We start from the raw sequence: 13,538 nt of genomic DNA on the forward strand, positions 1-13,538 counted from the left end.
TTGAAAACAGAGTGAGATTTTGGGAAAAATAGAAGTTTCTTTTTATAGTATAAAATAGCAATATTCTTTGATTTAGTTACCCTTTTCAACTTATTCTCTAATAAAGTGTTTGAATTGTCTCATGTGGGCAGTTACTCAAAATTGTTCCAATTCATACTAATGTAAAGTGCCTAGTTGTTGGAGTGTTCATAAAACTGCCCACACTGCACAAACTGTCAACACCGCACCACATCGCATCGTAATTTGCGGTTTAGAACCCTTCGTAGTGCGGTTGCGGTTTGTATTTTTTCCAAACCGCGCGGTGCATTGTGCTTTGCGATTTTAAATTTTATAAATGCGATTCAAACTACACCGCACTGCGTCATTATATATATTAACTTTTTTGTATTATTTTTTCAATTTTACTACATTTAAAGTTAATGCATAAATATTTATATAGTATAATATAATATACACAATATGTAGAAAGAAATATAATGTTTCAATATAAAAATATTCTTCTTTAATTAAAATAATATTTATTTTTATATTATATTTTTTATTTGTTATTAGTTTGTTATATTTTTATTGTTTTGCTTAAAGTTTATTAGTTTGTTGTACATTTAATTATTTTGTTAAACACTCTATGGTTATGAGATTTATTATAAATTTTTCTTAATTATAATATTTAATCGTTAAATTATTTGGCGATAGATATAAACTGCTAAAATCGCACTGCACCACACTACAATTTTGTGGTACAATTTATGCGATTTGAGGTCTATGCGGTGCGGGCTAAAAAATTATAGAAAAACCGCACCACGAACACTACAGGTCCTAGTCCCCACGACACAAACCCCACCACTTCCATTTTTTTCTTGTGATTTTTTCGGTTTCCTATTGTTAACAATTTCAATAGAAACAATGGTGAAAACAAGAAGAGTAATGAAGTTGAAAAGTGGTGAGAAATCCTCAATTGCTATTCCCCTGGCGCTCAAAACCCTAAAGAGCCTGATGAAGACCAAATCGAAGGCTAGAAAGCAGACATTTTGGGCTACCCCTCATTGTGGTAGCCCCTCTGGTGCAACAAAAAAATCTCAGACTTCGTCCAAGGAGGCTTCAAAGTCATTCATGAAGTCCATTGTTATCCCATCAGTACACGATGATGCCCCCACGACTCTTGTGTTTCCATCTGCAAAATTTGTGGGTGATATGAATGCCAAACCTGCCCAAGCTTCTTATGGTTCTACAAGGACACTACACACTTGTTTCAGCTTCAGACCATATGCAAACAAATTCTGCTGGTAATAGCCCTAAACCCAAAAGTTTTCTTCATGCAGTCAAACCTATTGTGGATTTTAAAAGAAAGTCCATTTTCCCTTCAGACTTGGAAAATAAAAGTGAGGACAAGGTTGAAGAAAATGAGTCGGACAAGGAGAAGGAGGAGTCTGAAGATCCCTTAGCGACCAGTTCTTACTCAAAGACGATTCTGAAAATTCTAAGGAAGATCCAGGCTTTGCATCCAAAGAATTGCCTTCTACTGAATCTAAAAGTGAAGAGTCTCCAAATGTTCTTGCTTCCAAAGTTGTTGCAATCAAAGCCAAAGAAGGGGCTCTCAAAAAATCTGCTTCTAAAAAGGTAGCAAACACTGGTGACAAGTCTGATCAAGTCGGGCCCTCATCAAGTGCTCGTGCAAGTAAGCCATCTCATGCAGCAGTTGTGCCTACTACCCCAGCAACTGAAAAGCCTTCAAAATCTGCTCCATAATTTGTTATTCCTTCCACAAAGCCAACCAAAGATAAATCTCCCATTGCCTCATCAGGTCATACTTCTGTTACAATGACAATCTTAGACATTGGTCTCTTTATGAGAAGGTCTATCTTTGTTGAGACTAATTCTTTCCTAGATGCTCATAGACAGTTTGGGGTAGTCAAAATTCTTCAATATAAGAAATGGGTTTGTTCTTTGTGTAATTAGAAAGGGTATGTTCCTAGGATAGTAAAGGAACTTTATGCCAATCTAACCGAAGAGTTTTATTTTGGGAAAGTATGGGAAATTTATGTTCAATGTCATTTGTATACTTTTGGGGTTGGGGAAATATCCAAAGTCTTAGGACTTCCTACCTATCCTCATGTGGATGACAAAAATTTGTATCCTAAAAATAAGGTGGCATCCAAGTTTCTTGGTCAAAATGTTGTATGGTCTTCAAATGATAACTTCAAAGCTATATACATGACCTGCAAATCTATCGTATTGCACTAGTTTTCTCAAATTAACGGGATCCTCATACTTCTACTATTATTGAAAACATTGTGTTTTTTTTGTTTGATATTGACACAGGCGAGCCTCTGAATCTGGTTGAGACCATTTTAGACAACATTCTGAGTCTAGGAATGGGAAAGAAGAAAGGACACTCGCTTGTTCACCCATGTCTCATTTATGAGATTTTCCAAAGCCAACATCCTGTCAATGTTGAGAATGAAGAATTTCTCAAGGCCAATACTCATCCAATATATAAAATTAAAGGTCTCAAGGTGACTCCAGCACCATCCAAAGGGAAAAAGGTTGCCATTCCTCCTTTTGCCTCTGGTCCTCCATCTGCTTCATTTGAACCGGCACCCTCAGAAGATGCTACAACATCATCTGCGTATCTTCAAACATGCTTCTCGCATTTCATTTGTAAGGTCAACGCTCTAGAATCTTCTCAGCAGGCTATCTTGTCTATTCTTCAAGGCATGAACGCGACCAACAACAAGTAGATCTGTTACGGTGTTTCTTTTAGTTTTTTGTTGGTTCTATTCTTTACATGACAAAATTTAAGCTTCCAATAATGGTTCAGGTTGCCCCAGCAGAATTGCATTTTATTGTAGCAACCATTGAACACAGTTTTATTTGTATATACTTAACTCGTGTTCTTTTGACTAGATATTAATATGGAAAGTCTAAGGCAATATTTTTAATTAAAGAAATAGATTTCTAGAAATTAAAAATTATTTTGTCCTTTAATTTTTGGAAAAGTTATAATTTTATTTCATGAGGACCGTATTTTTATGTAGCCCGGATATCTTGCGGAATTAAAGAAAAATCTTAATTGATTTTTCTAAATTAAGAAAGACTCCTTTTTAGAAGAGCATAAAATCGTGTGATATTTTATAAGACAATGTTTATATTTCTCTTATTGATTGATTTGAATAACTATCATATTTCTCTAATCAATGCAGGAAATTTGTTCATTATAAAATGTATCTGTTTACCTAAAATATTTGCATGATGACGTGTCATGGTCGAGGCGCACGTGAGCAACACGTGACTGTTTATTAATGAAGGTCTAGTCAACCAACGACTAGGAGATCAAGAGGAAATTAAGCTGTCCAATAGGCGCAAGGCGCAAGGAATATGTTGAGTAACAAGAAAGTTGATGTGTTGACACATGCGACTAGAACGGCTCATATGACCTAAACCAGAATTCAAGGATATTTGATTTCATTTATATGTAAATATCATTATTTCTGTTATTATTAGAATATGCTTGTAACACAAGTTAAGGACAACTCATAGGCCTATATGTATATCCTTGAGCCCATAAATAGGACTCATGGGATTCATTGAAGGGAGAGGCAATTTTTGTATTAAGAGAGTATCATTTGTAATCAAGAGATAACTATAGTGTTTTTATCCACTAAACTTGTACTTACCTCCAAGTTTGTGAAACTCGTGAACCCTAGTTCATTGATCACATGTTTTGGAGTTCTACATTAATAAGAACACGAAGTGGACGTAGGTCATTATCATTCTTTGGGGCTGAACCACTATAAATCTTGGTGTTATTTACCTTCTTGAGTTTAATTGATTTTATTTTTATCATTTTCACTAACTCTGTGTCGTTGACCAAATCGAGGGTCAATAGTATGTGGTTCACTTTGTGAACTAGGTACGTTACAAATTTGCTAAGTCAACTAATAGAGTTGTTTGAGAAAATCTTTACAGATTTTGTATAATGTCTATTTTTTTATTGTCTTTGATTTAAAGATCAATTTGTTAGCAATGAAGGATCTCTTCTCAGGCTATAAAGTGAAGAAATCAAAGACACGTTTAGCAACACTTTTTTAATATCGTTTTTGTATTTTTGGAGAGGAAATGTAAAAGCTTGATAAACTTTTTTGTTTTGTAATACAAAGTTTTGTGCCTCAGTCTGGTTCTGTATTTGGCAATTGCACTTTATGCATTTTGGGTTAAGAGAGTTTCTTTAGGGATAAAGAATCTGTGAAGTCTTCAGGAGAAGAATTATGCAAGTCTTTCTTCAGGAGGAAGAAATATTATCTTCGGGTAAAGATTCATAACCATTAGTTGAAGGTCGTTTAAGCTAAAAGGTGAGTGAAAAAAATGTGTATTGAAGATTGGTACAAGGTTCTTGTGGCTCAATTAAAGAAGGATTATTTTTGTGCATAATTCAAGTGAATCATTGTACATTTGGTGATCTTAATAATCACGTTTATCTGTAGGTGTGGCCCCATGGGCTAAGGATACTGAACCATATAAAAATAATTTGTGTTATTTTTACATTATAGTTTTCTATTTTGAAAGTTGCGAGAGCATCAATCTGTATTGCTCAAGCAACTATTCCAATTGCAACAACAACTTTTTATCATTCTACTTTATTAAAAAGTTGTCATTCTAATTATTTGGTAATACTAACAAGGAAATTTCAGTTCATTCCTATAAAACTTTTTGGGGGCCTTTGCTCTAGGCTCATCGTGTAAGGAGGTGGCCTTCGCCTTGCTTCTCTAGCATAATGATCCATTCCTTTCCATGATTTTCCCCCATACCAAGGTCTGCCAAAAATCACGGACCTCTCCTTGACCTCCGGGGATCGCTCAGGAGCGCGGGGTGAGGTTGGTCGATCATTTGGTCTTGGTTTCTCTCGGGACATACCTACCTAGGTGCCTCCTTTGTATGACCTCCTCAATATCAATCATTAGGTTGGTATATTCTACAATTGCATGGTCTATGTCTTTGTGGTAGTGGAAATATTTACGCCGATCTCTCTTGGATCTGTATTTTTCTCATATGTGGTGTTCTCTTGAAGGGGGCCTGATTCTCACTGGTTAGGAAGATGTGCTCCCTTGAGTTTGTAGCTCCATAAAGATTGTGTATTGCACTAGCTTTGGTTCATTACCTCACCTATTCCTCTTTTGTCGATCATCCCTTTGGCCTTCAAACGAGATTTTCTTCGTCGATGGGAACTCACTCTTTCCCGCATTCAGGTTCGCATGACCGTCCTCCACTAGGATGTATTTTTGATCCCTCACATAGAAGTCATTTAGGTCCACAATTTCCCTCTTCAACAAATTATGCCACATGTTGCTTCTGAGGCCCACCCCTTCTGCGATGTGCATCTTGTGCTCATCCCTAGATAGCCTTCCTGTTAGGGTTTTATGCCCTAATTAAAACTCAATGTCTTTGTAATCTCATTTTATTATCAATAAAAGAATAGAAATCATTTTTGACTTGGTCAATCACTTTGCTCACATGTTTTATTTTTATGATTATTTGTTTAATATAAACTTCTATTAAATCCCGAGCAATAGCTAATCGTATTTATAGTGACGTAATCACAGTGGAATATAAGTATGATTATATGTTCAAAATAAGTTAGTCTTAAGATTAGTCAGTGCACAGGATTTACACTAACTTGCAAATCTATGATATGATCTACTTACACATTGTAGTGTTATGTTCTTTCCAGAACATTAGCAAAGTAGATAAGATCAGATATATTTGTTACATTGGACAAGACCGATATAGACAGTTGATAAGATAAGTAAACATACAGTTATTATCTATTCTAGTCATATCATATAGTTGACCATAGGTCAATTCAATCACAATTCTGAGTGGTTAGTATTCTAACTGATTGTATTATTTGAGTTCTTAGACTTGTTCGTTAGCAGCTTACCCTACGGACTAGCCCATACTTACATCTTGGGAACTCGATAGTATAATTGAGTGGGAGTGTTAATCATAGATATGAACATCTATAGCTTCTAATGAAGAAGTGAAACGATGGTTTCCTTTTAGTTTGGTTCAAGGTGTTAAATGATAGAGATCTCATTTCAGTTATTAAATTAGTTTACTGAAATATCATTTACAAGGAACTAAGTGTTTTAAGGATAAAATACAATGATGGGTAAAATGGTATTTTAGTCCCATCTTATTGTAGACCGTCTATAGAGGATTGAGTGACAATTATAGTTGTAACAATGGATAATTAATAGCGTATCTATATTTGTTATAGAGCGTTTTATGAATTCAAGAGTACAATTCCGAGTCTATATTGGAGTCACGAGGAATTAATAAGTTAGTAAATTTATTTGTTAGATTTATGATAACTTACTGGAGATTGATTTTATAGGCCCATGGTCCCCATTGTACCTTGGATAAAATCATCTAGATAGTCTCAATTAATTGATTTAATTATCAATTATAATTATCAAAGTTGACCAGGTCAATTTTGGATAGTTTCACAAAGTTATGTAATTTTGAGAAGAAAAGATAAATTATGACAGATTTATTAATTAAGATAAATTGGTATTTAAATTAATAAATAAGTTTAAATCAAGGTTAAAATTACAAATAATTAATTTGATAAAATATTTAAATAATTAAATTAATAGAAAATAATACATGCCTTGATTTTAAGTCCAATGGGCTTATAATCAAATAAGAAATTTCAGGGGCCTAAAGCCCATGATAATTTCGACCTAGGGCTTCAAATTGGTTATTATTTTATTGATTTTTAATTAAATTAAATGGCCTAATTGAGTCTATAAAATGAGTTCTTAGAGAGAAGTCACAAGTTCAGATTTCTGAGACGACAGATAAGTTTAATCATTGGTTTTCTGATAGTTTTAGATTCTCTCTAAACACAAGTATTTTTCTAAGCCTCTCAATTATTGTCTCTTATTCTTTCTGTATCTATCTCATGTGTTGAGAATTGCCCACACTAGTCTAGGTGATTCTAAGGATACATTGGAAGACTGTGAATAAATTAGAAGAACGGTTCAGTTTCTTGATAATACTCTACGACAGAAAGGATACAAGAGTTAGAGAAACTGAAGGAATGACTCTTTCATTCCGCTGCGTATACTGTAAGTATTCTTATCTTTGTTTCTCTTTGAATTCAATTTTAGAAACATGTTCTAGGCTATCTCATATTAATTTGTTTAATATTAGATCTACATGAAAATAAATAAAGATATTGTATAAGTTTTCTAACAACTAGCCTCAGAACCTTTGGTAAACTTTATTTTCCTGCATGAACATGTTAAAAATTGGATTATTTGATGTGTTTGAATAATTGGATGGCTTTCATGTTTTTATGAAGCATATTGATTTTATGTGATTATTAGAAATGTTTATGTTATTTTGTTGTGTTTTTTATGCTATTAATTTTTATATATGCTTTATTTTGTGTAAAACATGTTAAAAATTAATTGTAGTTTGAAAATTGCTCAAAAAATGGAAAAATTGGCTTGGCTACCCATGCGCGGGCGCACTTGCACGCACCCCTGCAGCCGCACGCGCACGCCCAACCACCGCCCACGCAATGAACAATACTCGTGGTACTGTTCATAAAAAAATTGTTTTTTTTTTAATTTAAAAAAAATAAAAATTGTGAAAATTAATTATTTATAATCAAAACAAAAAATATTATATTTATTTTTGTATTTAAAATTGTTTTTTTAAAAATAAGATATTTTTGTTAGTTGAGATTTAAATAATTATATATTTTCTACAAAGATTCAAATTCAAATTTAAAAATAGACTAACAACTTAATTTAAATATTTTAATATATTAAAATATTAGAATTAAGATATCAGATATTTAAAATATTTTCTTTTAAATACTTGATATTTTTATTAAATCTTTATTTAAAAATATAAATATCTGTTTATTCTATAGTCTTTAATATTTAAATTATTTGAAATTTGAAATTTGTTAGTTAGATATTTTCATTAATATTTGAATTTTTTTAACTGTTTTAAGATATTATAGGGTTGTTGTTGACGCGGTTCTTCGGCAACAGGTAATTAAGAGAAGAAGAGAAAGAGATTAGCACTAAAAGTAGAACCGTCACAGATATGAAATCTTTGTGCAAGAACTAGGTGACTCAAGACACGTTTTTGAGTGGTTCGAAGGTTAAAATCCTTCTACTCCACTAGTCAATATTATTGATATTCTCTGGGTATCTGGTTTACAAAGTATATAGTTCTTTGAAGACTATTTTTTCCAACCCCTATCAACTCCCAAGGTCTCCATATTTATAGGAGAAGGCACCTGGAAGTTGGTAGGGAGGTCATCCCGTGACCTTACCATTTGTCATATCAAATCTGTGATATTCATGATTAATTCCTAAACCTGACACACAAGTGTGGTCTAATCAGTATGGAAGGAGATAATGGGCCGCACGGCCCAACCCGTCCGTGGGTGTCTGAATACGCACGTTCCTGCTGCGTGTCCGAGAAGTCAGGGGGATATCGGACACGTGACGGCAGGAATATGCACGTTTATCTTGCGTGTTGACTTCCCATAGGGTCGGAGCTTCCTGAGAATCTCGCGACCGGAGCAGTTCATAACCCGAGCTTATCCGTCCGTGGCCGTCGGATGTCATTCTCAGCTCCTGGGGCAACAAGTGCGAGCTGGAAACAGGACCCCCTCGATCTGACAAGGGCCCGTCCTGGAAATAGAACCTCCGGCCTGTGGGATCCTCGGACTAAACCAGGTTTAGTCCGAGGATCGCCCTGCTAAACAGCCCGTATGAAAACCAGGGCGTACAGTTGTTATAACTATTTATATTTTATTTTTTTTAAATGGTTAAAATATTAGCTAATAGTTGTAACAACACAAGTGTTATACCCAAAAATTGGAGATCAATGGCGTGGCAATAGAGGTGACAAATGACAATACATGGTCCATAAAAGACACATTAAATAGTCAATAAATACATTGACTCCTCAGAGTTGTGATAAGGTGACCCGGTAGATTGGCGAAGAATTTGGACTGCTTGAAAGATGTCATAACCAAGCCAAGTGCATCCTAGGAGGCTAAGGAGAATGCATCCTAGGAGGCTAAGGAGAATGCATCCTAGGAGAGCTAAGGAGAGTGCCTCCTAGGGGAGCTAAGGAGAGTGCCCCTAGGGGAGCTAAGGAGAGTGCATCCGAGGAGAACTCAAGAGAGTGGTCCTAGGAGACCCCAAGAGAGTGGTCCTAGGAGACCCCAAGGATGTGGTTCGAAGAGAGACCAAGGGACCTTGGACCGAGGAGAAGTCCAAGGAGATTGCCTCGGACCTATCCGAGGTGAAGATGCCAAGGAGGTTGCCTCGGACCTATCCGAGGTGAGATGCCAAGGAGGTTGCCTCAGACCTATCAGAGGTGAGATGCCAAGGAGATTGCCTCGGACCACCTTGGTCCGAGGAGAACCATGCATGCATAACCTTGAGCCAAGGAAAGCCTAGAGGAGTGCATGTCCTACCACCATGCATGTCCTACCACCGTGCACGTCCGACCAACAAATGTTTGTCCTACCACCATGCACATGTCCGACCAGCACTTGCATGGGTGGTCAGTAGGAGGTGGATCAACTAGCTAGAGGAGACTAAGTCAAGATCCCCAGAGACAACTTCAACAAGATATGCGGGAATCTCTCATTCTTCCCACAAATGGGGAGTTTGTTACATTTTGAATTTTGAATGTTTCTTTGTAATTTAAATGTAATAAATATAATAAAATATCCCGGTTCTAAGGGATACCGTATGTATGACCCTAAGCCTATAAATAGGGGGCTTATGGGATGAGAGAAGGGGCTTCTTCCACTTCTTCTTTCTAGAGAGAGAAATTTGGGTCTGAGTATTCTAGAGAGAGAAAGTGCTGATATTTGAGAGAATTCTTGTATTTTTGCAATCTGTACTGAAGAAACTCAGTTGGCTCAGTCCATCTGACCTTGAGTACGGATCTATAAATCACAACTCTAAGTGGATTAGGCTATTACCGACAATCGGGGCTGAACCACTATAAAAATCTCCTGTGTTATTTACTTTTCCTGTTTAAACCGTCTGTGTCGTTTTTATTTCTCTTGACAGCTTGTCGTATTTGACGTTCTCACGTCGTTGGCTAAAAACGCAGTCAACAACAAGATATATTTTTTTTTGAAAAACAGTTTAGATATTGATTTTAAATTTTAAAATTGGTTAAATTTTGAAAAATATCATTTTTTTTTCAGCCAATTAATAAAATATTTTTTTAATAAATAGGATTTAAATTAACTTTGCTTAATTGTTGATAAATCCAATTTAAATTAAATTAATATATTTTTTTTTAAATTAACCTAAAACCAAGTTGATTGTTGATAAATGAAATTTAAATTAACTATTGTTAATTGTTGATAAATTTCATTTAATTTGACTTATTTTTTGTAAAAAATTAATTAATTAGAATTTTTTTGATAAATTCTAGATAATTAATTGTGGTATTTTTGCAAATGAAATAAATTGTGTTATTTTTGTATAAATTCATAGAATTGCTCATATAGTAACATGATTAGGCCCATCCAATTATAACATGTCTGTTGCACTATATATGGTATTTTTGCAATTGGGCGAAGATACATATAGTGGCCCATATGTTTGTTAGATATATGAATTTTGCCAAATAAAATATTCATATAATGATAGGTTTTATTTGAGCCCATTAGAAAATGTAAAGTTTAAATTCCTCTCTTGTGGGTGATTCACTTGTAAAAGCCCATTTTCTTTGCATGACTATAGTGGGCCTAATCAATTAATAACAATTAATAAAACGAAGGTTTAAATTCTTGTCTTTTGGAGCTTCTATGGAAGATAGGGGACCTTTGTAGTGGGAACGACATAATGGACCCAGCCCTCCTCCATACAAGCCCAATTGTTAAGGCCCATTTACCTGAGTTGGACTTAATTGTATAGGTTCATTATATTAGTTAAACCTAAATATTGATTAGCAACAAATTAATTCTAAATTAATTGAATTTGTTTCAATGTGACACTTTATAATTAATAGGAATTTATAGGACTTTGGTTTTAAAAATTTTAATCTGTTTAATTTTTTTTGGAAAACCATAGTCATTAATTTTCTAAAAATAAATAATAAAAATACTATTGCTAATTTAATAATGAGCTTATTTTAAGATTTTTATTCGATCTCCAACATTGGTTTAACATAGTCAATAGATTAATGGGGCCTCAAGGCGTTTTGATTCGTCCCCCTATGGAAGGTGTTCATTAGCTATTTTGACAAGGTTAGATCTCGAAAGATAGATAATTATAGGTCAAATTCTACTAGACTCACCCCCACGGTGACTACTAGGACTAAATCTATGATTATCGAAACCGTGGGTCTAGCTCATAAAATAAGAGATTTTGTTTTCTTATTTTGATCGAATAGTAGGTTGTTAATAGTGGTGTACATTATTAAATGAGTTTACAACTCTATTTAACTAGTGATATTTTTTTGACTCTCGCCAACTGGGACAAGGATATCATAGATTAGTTAAAAACCTAAAGAAATAGCGATATGATTGTTTTTGGTATTTTTTCTCATATCTTACAAATTTTGGTATATGTTGTGCTATTTCTTGAAATTTGTGTGAATATAAGTTTTATTGAGCAAATGTGATTGATTTCTATTTTATTGATAATTTGTAGTTTTAAGTTAAGTAGTGTTTGTGTCTACTCCCATCCTTTTGATAACTCTACAAAATAGAGTTATTTTACCATATTTTATATGATAATTGTTGTTTAATTTTTGAGTTTTTAATTGATTTATTAAGTTTTTAAGTAATTTTGAATTGATTAGTCTTATCATTATTTTATATATTTTTGTGTGTTTTTATAGATATTTTATTGTAAAATATTGTAGTTAATTAGTTGAATTATTATTATTTAGTTTGAGGTAAAAAAAAATATTGTATTATTGAACTTAAATGTTAAATATAAATTAAGTTATAATTAATATTTTCAAAGAATTAACTTGATTCATTTTATAGTGAAAATATTTTATTATGATTTATTTTATGTTTATTTTATTAGGGAATTTGGTGTAATTTTTTGTGTTTGAAAAACAAGAATAGAAAGCTAAAAAAAAAAAGAATGGCATTTTTGAGATTGGAAAGAAGCTACCAGGCCCAAGCCTCCCAGGACCACGCCTCCAATCCCAGCAGCTCCCAGCCAGTCCCACTCGCCTGGGCCTACCCACAGCAGCCAGCCCATCATGCCTCCAGCCTTCACTCCAGATGTGCATCCCACCAAGCTCCAGCCCAAGCCCGCGACAGTGATCCTCCAAGCCCACCAGCTGCCCCAGCTGCCTGGGCCTTCAGCCTTCTCCGTGCTCCACTCGCCTAAATGCCCAGCCGACCCCACTTCTCCCAGCTGCCAACCCCCACACCTGGGCCTCCCCCTCTCCACTCGGCCCAGCTCCCTGCTTAGCCAACCCACCAAAGCCTTCCCCGAGCTCATCAGCTCCTAGGCGTGCCAATAGCTGCCAAACCCATGCATGCCCAATTTTCTTGAACCCAACAATATCTCTTTAACCTTGTGTCTAAAAATGTCATTTTTTTACCCAAACTTTTCTACACATTTTACCCCAAAATCATCATTATACCTACAATTTACCCGTATTTGCCATATTATTATTAATTTAATTAATTTAATCAATTTAATTAATTTAAATTGATTATTTTAATACTCTCATTTTGGTTATAAATAAAGAATTTTCAAGACCATTTGAGAGTGCATTTTTTAGGGGAGGTTACTCAAAATTTCTACACTTTCAAGACCACTCCATTCTCTTCATCTTTTTGGTCATTTTTTCTATGAGTTTTTGGAGGAAAAATTTGGGGGTTCCTCCAAATTTTCCTATTTATGTTTGTAATTTCTATGCTAGTTATGAGTTTCTAATCTTTTTAAGATTATTAAGGTGATGATGAAACAATATGTAACTAGATAGTATTTATGTTGTATGTTGATTTCTCATTTTGTGAAATAAAGTTTTTGGATTTTCTTCTTCAAATATTTTCTTTCATCTTAAATATCTTGTATTTTTTATTGTTAGAACATATTTACACTTTGTTCTTCATTAGTGCAAAAACATAATATTCTTTGTGTGAGATATGTCATTAAATTGTACACATCCAATGCTTAGAATAAAAATATTATGTTTTGCCTTATAAATAATGTTATTTGATTTTTTTGTGTTTCATTAGGTTGATTCACATTAAACACTTTGAAATTATACTTTTTGAAAAGTAAAGAAAAATCATATCTTTTTAGAAGTAATTTGTGCTTAAAATTATAAATCTATTTGGAAAATGATAGTTTGATTTATTTTAACTATCACTAAAACTTGGGAATCAATGTACTTATAAATATTATTGAACTTATATTTGTGGATTCTAATACCTTAATAATCCTCTTTTACCATCTTGATTTCTGCTAGTAATTTATTTTTATTTATTTTCTTAAATTTCTTTA

At 33.9% G+C, this 13,538-nt stretch overlaps 1 long non-coding RNA gene across 1 annotated transcript; it reads left to right on the forward strand.

The window, feature by feature from the left end:
- The first annotated feature begins 843 nt into the window (after positions 1-843).
- Positions 844-3,666, forward strand: LOC133805078 (uncharacterized). The gene is made up of 3 exons (XR_009878823.1): positions 844-1,283; positions 1,365-1,801; positions 2,320-3,666. It is a non-coding gene; the product is annotated as an uncharacterized LOC133805078 (long non-coding RNA).
- Positions 3,667-13,538: the final 9,872 nt, after the last annotated feature.

Source organism: Humulus lupulus, chromosome X (assembly GCF_963169125.1).
Source record: "Humulus lupulus chromosome X, drHumLupu1.1, whole genome shotgun sequence".
Classification (NCBI taxonomy): Eukaryota; Viridiplantae; Streptophyta; class Magnoliopsida; order Rosales; family Cannabaceae; genus Humulus; species Humulus lupulus.